Source organism: Oreochromis aureus, linkage group 6 (assembly GCF_013358895.1).
Source record: "Oreochromis aureus strain Israel breed Guangdong linkage group 6, ZZ_aureus, whole genome shotgun sequence".
Taxonomy (NCBI): Eukaryota; Metazoa; Chordata; class Actinopteri; order Cichliformes; family Cichlidae; genus Oreochromis; species Oreochromis aureus.
In genome coordinates this window covers 12,237,713-12,246,669 of record NC_052947.1, presented here as the reverse complement: position 1 = coordinate 12,246,669, position 8,957 = coordinate 12,237,713, and positions in this window count along the sequence as shown.

The following is an 8,957-nucleotide window of genomic DNA, read 5'->3' as shown; positions in this document are numbered from 1 at the left end:
CAGACAGAATGTAGAGTATGTGTAGAGAGGATAAATGAAGGGGGTGAAGATGAGAGAGAGGTAGAAAGAGAGGAGGATGAGGAGGAGTGAGGAGGGGGGTGCAGAGTAACAGTCATCAGTATTCCAGCCTTGTACTCAGTTTCCAGCCAAGACAAATGAGAGCCAACATCAGGGAGGAAGTGGATCAGCTGAAAACACACCAACCTCTCCCTCTGTCACCCGGCTCCCCTTTCTCTATATTTCTCCCTGTCTCCCTTTTCCTCTTTGCCAAAAAAGAAAGAACGGTATAGTTGCAGTAGCTCATGCTGTGGCAGCCTTCCCTAAGATTGCAGAAATACGCCTAGACACATATATCTGGCACCATAAATAAATAGAGCTGCATCGGTGTGTGTAGTTCGGCCTTATCCTGGGTTATTTCAGCAGCGGGGGCATCCTGATACTGTGAGAGCATTAGTCCCCCTCCCCCACTGGAGACTTATTTGAGGTGTCATCAAGTCAGGGTTTGTTATTGACATTGCTTATTTATGACCTTTAGAGCTTGGCAAATCCAAAGGGGAAAAGATTTACACATTTGTGCAGCGAAGCATGTTAAATGTTGTCAAACATTAAACAAAGCAATTTGCTTAGAGTCTTAAATTATATCCTGCAAAATTTGATTCACTGAATATTTTAAAAAAGACTGTATAAAGTATAGAAATTTCCTGTATCAGATAGTTAAAAAACACAGACATGCATTAACTGATACGACCAAGCTTGGTTTGCAAGCTACTTCATAAACTGTACGGTGCAATGAACAGACACACATCCAGGTTAATGTTTGCTATGCAAGAACTTGACTTAAGCTGAAACAAGAACTTCATTGATGGGTGGGACCTCCACAGTAGGTGTTATTATTTGTCCACAATAATTGCATAAGAAATACTCCAAAAGGCACCAACAGCACAAACACAGTTCAGTGACTCAAACCAGGCCTGGCAGACAATCAACGTGTTACTTATGGTAGTCCCACCGTTAACTTTAGGTCATCCCAGTACAATTTCGAAAAATAACCCACTGTACAGATGCTATGACATGCTATTCTTGGTCTGTAAGCATGTTTTTTTAACATGGGTATTTACAAAAATTGGAGAAGAGCTCACTTATGGAGCCAGCTTTAAGTGACCGCTAGAGAAACTGCAATTCTTTTGCACCAGGAATTTACACTTGGATCCGTGCAATGTATGCTAATACTAATTAGTGCTATGTTACAAAAAAGTAAAAAATGCAAAACTAGACTAAACACCGAAGCACAGATTTCTCTTAGTGGAGTCATGGACACTGCAGATAATTGTATTTAAAATGCTCTAAGAGGCACCAACTCCACAAATACTTGGATTAGCAGAGATAGAGCCCAGCAGGCAGCTACCAAGTACAACCGTTTGTGTCAGCATCCACCTGTCAGTCAAAACTGCCTCTCAGTTTGATCGCCATGGTCTTAATCTTTATTCAGTGCTTTTTTTTTCCCATCCTGCCTTTCCCTTCACCCTCCAACTGGTCATGGCAGATGGCTCCCCCTCCCTGAGCCTGGTTCGGCTGGAGGTCTCTTCATATTAAAACGAAGCTCTGCCTACCCACCGTTGCCAAGTGCTTGCTCATAAGGGATCGTCTCACTGCTGGGGCTTTCTCTCTAATACTGTATAGAGTTAACTTTACAACATAGTGCCTTGAGGTGTTGCAAATTGCAAATTGCTTTGAAATTGCCAGCACAGCTCTGAAAAGGATCTGATGCGATGATTCTGACAGTTTTGGCAAACTGTAGCAAACATGATGATGGCACTACTAGAGTGACGACTCCTCCATATCCACAACGGTTCATTAGCGTTCTGCTGGCATAGTTAACACATTTTCAGTACAAACCTGGCAAACACTGTGAGTCCTTTGAAAGAGTTAGAAAATTTGCAGTGAAATGAAAACTGATTTTGAATTCTGTCATTACAGCTTCATATAGATGGGGTGAATAGCTGTAACTACAATTAGAGCTGTTACAGTAACATGGCAGCGATAACTGATATAAACCAGGAATTGGAGGAATAGTTTACTACATGCCACATATGTTACAAAGTTTGAGAAATAAACATGTTTGTTCTCTGGCAAAGCGTCCTCCCTTATATTACCTCTACATAGTCTGGAGTCACATTTAAGTTTCGCTTGACTTGTTATTTGGTTATTATAAAGCCCCCAAAATGTTATGGAAAGAAGGCTGTTTGGTTAAAATGCACACTTTTATTACATCCAACCAAGTTTGGGTTTAATCCCATATGCAGGTGGCAACACTAGTCCATGTTATCCACAACTATTCACAAGGTAGAGGTGTTTAAAATATTACTAATGTTGTAAAGACAGCTTGCACATATCAACAAATGGCTATTTTCTGGATGTAATTTTCAGCTAGCTTAGCAAGACAATCAGGATAAGACAGGCAGCCTGGCTGAACACACTGAACATGCATTTGCCTTTGTATGGGTGATCATGTGCCAGACATTTTTTGGTTAACCAGAAGCCCTCCACGTGAACAACATTTTATAGAAAATGTGCCCATCATCACCTCAAGACATGATGAGTTGTGCTACATTCAGTGCACAACTATAAGTGCAACAGGATGTGTTTTTGTATGTAAAGCAGGCAGAAAATTACCAAGTTACTCACTGGTGACGGTTTTCTTTTTCCTTGACACTTTCCAGTAATAATCCTTGTTTACAAGGAAGCACTTTATGTCCCCCAACTCAAACATTTTTCCCCATAGAGAATATTTGACATTTTTGTTCAAATGCTGAAGCCAGCATTGCAGCGGTGCTAAATATACACTTGAACACATGCTGTTTAGAAGCTCTGCTGACTGAAGGCTGTTAGAGGGAAAAAAAATACAAACTATGATCTTGATGACACCATATATCAACATGAGACAGTCACATGCTCCTGGGCCTTGCCACAGCCTTCAATCAGCTTTGAGTTATCCCTTCAGTGTAATCTCCCCCCTCCCCTTGTGAAAAGCACAAACAGCAGCACACACAGTAATAATTCCACCCACTCTCTCGCTCTTGCTCTCTCTCTCTCTCTCCTGCCCCCCCACTGGGGTTTCCTGCTCTGATTACTGTTTGTTCGTACAAAAACAAAACCCACTGTGAGAAGGATGTTCAATTCTGACAGAAAATGAGAAGACACAGATTTATCATCACTCTCTCTCTCCCTCTAGCTCGCTCTCACACACACACACACATTCAAAAACTCACACATTTACAGTTGTGTATAAATTACTTCAGAGAACATTACATCAACTTATATTCATCCCCATCAGCAGTTCTAGGCTAACTCAGCCTACCTGGATCCTGATCATAATCATGTCTTCTATAACATATGTTGTAGAGACTTTTTTGGCTTTTTGTCCCTATAAGGAAGAGACGTCCCCGTAATGTGACTCTGTAAACAGATTAAGGTCCCCACAGCATGAGTATACACACATACATGCACACACACACACACACACTCAGGCTCCGATGAAATCGAATCACACTGTTACTGGAACAACTCTATAAATCATCGCAAAAGACACAGCGACTCGTTTAATTAAAATAATTTTGTTTTCATTTGTGTTTAGTCAGGTTTAGACAAAACAACTAACTGGTCACTTTCAGAAAAAGATTCTGGTGTAAGTGGGCAGCCGTGTGAATAAACGCATGAAAAATCTCCGACCTTTTTTAGAAAGGCAATGGTGTCTTTACCGCTGCCCGGGGCGGGACTTGACATCCTGGTAACCAAGACAATAGAGGAGAAGCTTGCTGCCTTCTGTGGTGCCCCTGTGTAATTTTAACACATTATGTGCCACCAGCATGAAATGCAGCGCTAAGAGGTCGAGCTTTCCGTGAGACCAAGCTGGTGGAAATTCTTATTGCAATTTCATGTGTTTAGTTGCATCTCTGTGTGTAAGCACAGCTCCCGCAGACCCGACTGCAGACTCATTCCACAAGCTCTCATTTACAAGGAGATGCCCAACTCTCTGTCTATCTCGCTTTCTTCCTGTGCATCGTTCAATTTATAGAGTGACATAATCTTATATTCCAAAAATAACATTTTTAATTAAGCAATATGCCTACTGGAAATTGGCATGGATTTCTTCAAATCAGCCTCTAAGCATTTATTTAAATCTCTATATTTAGACATTAATTAAAGCATTGCAGCAGTGTGCTGCAGAGAACAACAACTCTATGGTTATTAGGGCCCACTGTATTGTCCTCATTGTTTTTTTTCCTCCTGCAACAAACTGCAAACACATTTACACATGCACATGCTTGGATGGAGTAATAACGGGAATGAGCTAGTGGCAGCCAATTGTCTCTACAGTATCTTGTTTCTACCAGAGAAGATAAGCAATCGAACTGAAATTAAATGAAGGGAGCAAAAAAGGAGAGGAAGGATGCATTAGCCAAAAAAATTAAGTTGAATTTAAAGTGCTCTGAAGAGGATAAGCAAGTAGGCCAGTCAAGAGAGGAGGAGAAATAGGAGGAGGAGAGGAGAGAATGGGTGGAGAGGAGAGAAACAGGATGGGGAATTGATAAATAGATCATTGTATGCGAGGAGCTGCTCAGCCTCTTCTCTCCGTCTTTCCCACGTCTCCATCTACTCCCTCCACCCCCCCGGACACCTGATAAAGAGAATTTCTAACTCATCTGTTTATTGTAAGTGAGCCTAAATAAGGCCAGGACACAGAGGAATCACACAAAAACAAAGGATCCACACACACACAGCGAACAGTAGAACAGTACAATGTCTTTTCCTGTTTCACGCCTTGTTTGTCTTGTCTTTTCATCGTCGAGCGTCCCCTATAAATGAGCCTCTGTGTGTGTGTGTGTTTACTCAAGGTTTTGACAGGATCGTGGCTAAACTCTTAACAGCTCAACACACACAGACTTGCACTAGCTCTTCTGACATACTGTTTCTCTAATGGAGGAAGCAGGCAGGCACACATGTGGATGGGAAGGAAAACGTGGGAGAGACACACACACTCTTCACAGATTTAATAGACAAACATAACAGAAACACTGTGCAGCTGTGATGACTTGTAGTACTACTCCTAACATGACAGAGGACCGAGAGAGGAGGGGATGCAGCAGGCTGAAAGGTTATTTATAGATTTCCCCACCCCCACACACTTAGTTTTTCATCTCGGAAAAAAATCATTTAAAACTGACTTTTTCACATTTGCAGGCAACCTTGAGCACTATGCACACCCGAAAAACTGCAGGGAATATTTACCAGCCAGGTGTTGGTGTATAAGTAGCTATGTATGTGAGTTCTCGATGATTCATGGGCTCTAATCACATTTTGATAGATTACATAAACAGTATCAGGAAGGTTTGCTGGTAAAATGTAAAAGGTTACAGGTTATTAATTACCCTTTTACATATGAAGTATGTAATGAAACTTTAACGTAACTTTGATGACTTTTTGTTTTTAGAAAAAACGTTTTTTTTAAAAGAGCATCATAGAAAGTCCTCTACTGGCTTTCGGTGCTTGCCAAGGTTGACGCCGAGCGCTCGATACTTATTACATTTACGCTGATGGTAAACAGCCACTAATGTTAGAGCTCTGTTCGCACTTTAGAGCAAAAATATTATTGAAATCTGAGAACTGAGGAGCTGCCAGGCGATACAGTCACTCATCTCAGCTGTTCTTGTACGTCTGAGAAACACGTTTCCCAGAGCAATGCCGATTGATCTACCTTGGCAAGAGTCTGCACAAACACATAAGGAAGAACCAATCAGAAACAAGGATCCAAACTTGAGTGCATAACGTCAAATGAATGGAGACTCGCCAGATCTAGAGGTAGATTTTTGTGAGCCTTCCTACCCTTGAGGGTGAAATCTTATCTATCCCAGTGGCTTTGTTTGTTTACCCAGGTTGAGTCTATCTATGAAAAAAGGCTGTTTCACACCAAAATGATGCAAAGCCACAGAAAAAATCTTCTTAATAAAAACAAAGTAGGACGTAACTTTTAATCACTAATATTTTGAAAACAGATAAATAGGATAGTAGTATCGGATATTATAGGAGTATAGGAAAGGTATGTTGCCTTAATTTCTCGATACAATGAATGTGATTTATGTAGCGAAGATGAAACAGTTTTTCTGATCCCTTCATGCTGACTCGAGTATAGTTTCCTTAATTACAATAATATTCAACTTGGCTCCTTTGTTGCTTCTCCAATATTTTATATGGTTGATAAAAGTTTAGTCAATTTAATAAGGTCATAAACCTTATTAAAATGTGTTACATTAAGAAGTTTGAGAACTTTTGCAATAACATCTTTCTTCTTACAGAGACTGTATAAAAGTTATTAAAGCAGAGCAGGATATCCGTTGTTGCTTCGCAGCACGAATGCCGTCAGACCTCTGGAATGTAATTACCACACACAACACATCGTTGATCCTAATGATGTAAACCATTTTAAGAACTCAGTGCCACATCAACGATAGCAGCAGGTGCAGCAGCGGCTCCTTACTTTGGAACATTGCAGTTTCCAACCCAAACAAAATTGGAAAAACAGGGGTAAACATGGAGGCGTTGCATTTTTCTACGATATTGATATTTGTAAATGAACTGTAAGCAAGTGTTAAATCATCTGAAATTCTTTGCTTTGCATCTTTTAGGCATGACAGCACTATATAGTGAAATACTGGGAGAGCTGGGAGGGGGTTATTGATTTAGTTTCTTTAATTTTTATTTATTTAACTGGGAATACAAACTTTCATGAAATCCCCTGTAAAGGATTTCATTGCCCTCTGCTCTACCTACAGGTGCTGCATTTTCAGTTGAGCTCTGCCTCCATATAACCTCCTGAAATCCTCATTTTGTAAATACAAGGCATTTAAATGCCACCTGTTCTCTGCCTTCATGTCCCCCTGCACTTTATTTGCAGCTGTGCACCAACACACTCTGTTAGAGAGAGTGCTCCAGTATGCAGTAAGTGATCGTTTCTGCAAGACTATAATAGGAAAAAAAGATGAATATGAATACGACTACGAGTCTGAGCAGACCTGTTTAATCTGCCTCACACGGAGAGAACAACACATTAACAATATAAACATACTTTTAATTAAAGTTCAGATGCACTGGTAGCCACTGGGGTTCAGTGCTCGATAAAAGGAGGAAACGCTCTATCGCCGCAATTATATTTTTACATTTAAAGGCCAAATACACTCTACCAAACAAACTCCAGCTGCCCCATTGTTATAATTACCAAACACCTGTGAAATCTCTGGTTGTTGTTCCTTTTAGTGATTGCAGGAGTGGCATTTGCACCTGCATGTCGAGAGAAAAAAAGGTTTAATCACAGTGAAGCTTTTACCTTTTTAACAAAACCACTTGTAGGGTCGCCCTTGTTTTTGTTCTGAAGCTAACTCTAAATTTTCACATTCATAAATTAAACTACAACAAATCTTTTCCACCTTATACTGAAGCCTAAAAAACGAATAGGTGAAGTAATGTGAAATTCCTGCCAGGCTATACTAATACTCTACTAATAATCAGAGGTATATCTTATTGTATCTAAGAGATATGAAACATGATTGTCTCATGAGCACATGTTTAATTTTTATAGATAAAATCATATTAAGTAGAATGCAACATGCAGATTTATTGGGCTAAAAATACCGCTTTGCTTCGATTTTCATAACAATAAAAGTGCAGCATTGGAAAATCCATTCAGTTGCTGTAGCCGCCGTGCTAGCCATTCGACCATCAGGTTACAACGAAGGCACAACTTTTACTTTCAATACGGCATGCTGTTTACTTCATGTCTCAATTGAACAACTCTGTCATTGTACATTTTTAAAAACGACATCATTAAGTTATACTTAATTAAACAGAAAATTGCATGTATTACATCTAAACATCTTTGCGCTCACTGTCTGGCTTATTTACAAAGCATTAACCAAGATTTCGAATGATTAAGTCTTCCCTGCTGGGAGGCATGCAGATGTGCTAGATTCTCATTGTTGTTATTCGGATGCTTATTAGAAGGGCAATTTCAATTTAAGACTCCACCTGTTACTCTTTGATCACTTTAGTCTGAACTTCCAAACACAGAACAAGGATCTCACTTATCCAGAAGAGACAGGGAGGGCCGCACTCCCCAAAGTGTTCATAGTGTTGTTCTCAGTTTCTCACACTGATCTCTGCTCGTGTGTCTCCCGCATCTGTCGACTCGCATTATCTTACTAATATTTCAGAGTTTGTTTCCTCACATAAAACAGCAGGGATTCATTTAGTAGGCAATGCTCTGAGAGTACAAGAGGCTACGAAGCAAAAAACAATCCCTATCAATAAAGGATGCCTGATATTAGCACTATGGATTTTCATTTCTTTCAACTGCAAAATAATTGCAAAATGTATGTAGCTGTTGAAGTTGCACTGAGTAAAATTTTACTGTCACATAAAATAACCCTAATATATCTGCGGGGGCTCCAATCAATACCAGTGCCTCAATACATTCCTTGCATGCTGAGAAGCTGAAATTTACTCCTGCCACGCATTCAGACACGCGAGTTCATGCACACCTTTAGAAAACTGTTACAGTCTACTTTATTCTTGAGCTTTGAAAAGCAAACAATCTGTTTTATTTACACAGACAAACCTGTGGATGCAGCTGTATTAGGATACCAGCTGGTAATTGCTGATAACACTCATAAATGGCACAATGCTCTTTTAAAGGTGCATTGGAGAAAAGTGAGCGCTGATAATACATCTGAACAAAAACAACAAAGTGTGTGCAGATATGACTCCGTTGGAAACATTAGGGAACAATCAGAAAACACCAAAAGACATGACATGTTGTGGTTGATAGAAATATTTCAGAAGTCCACTCAAAGCTGCCAGGAAACTTGAAGTGGCAATTTCACACCACGTTTGTGTTTTAAACAGTG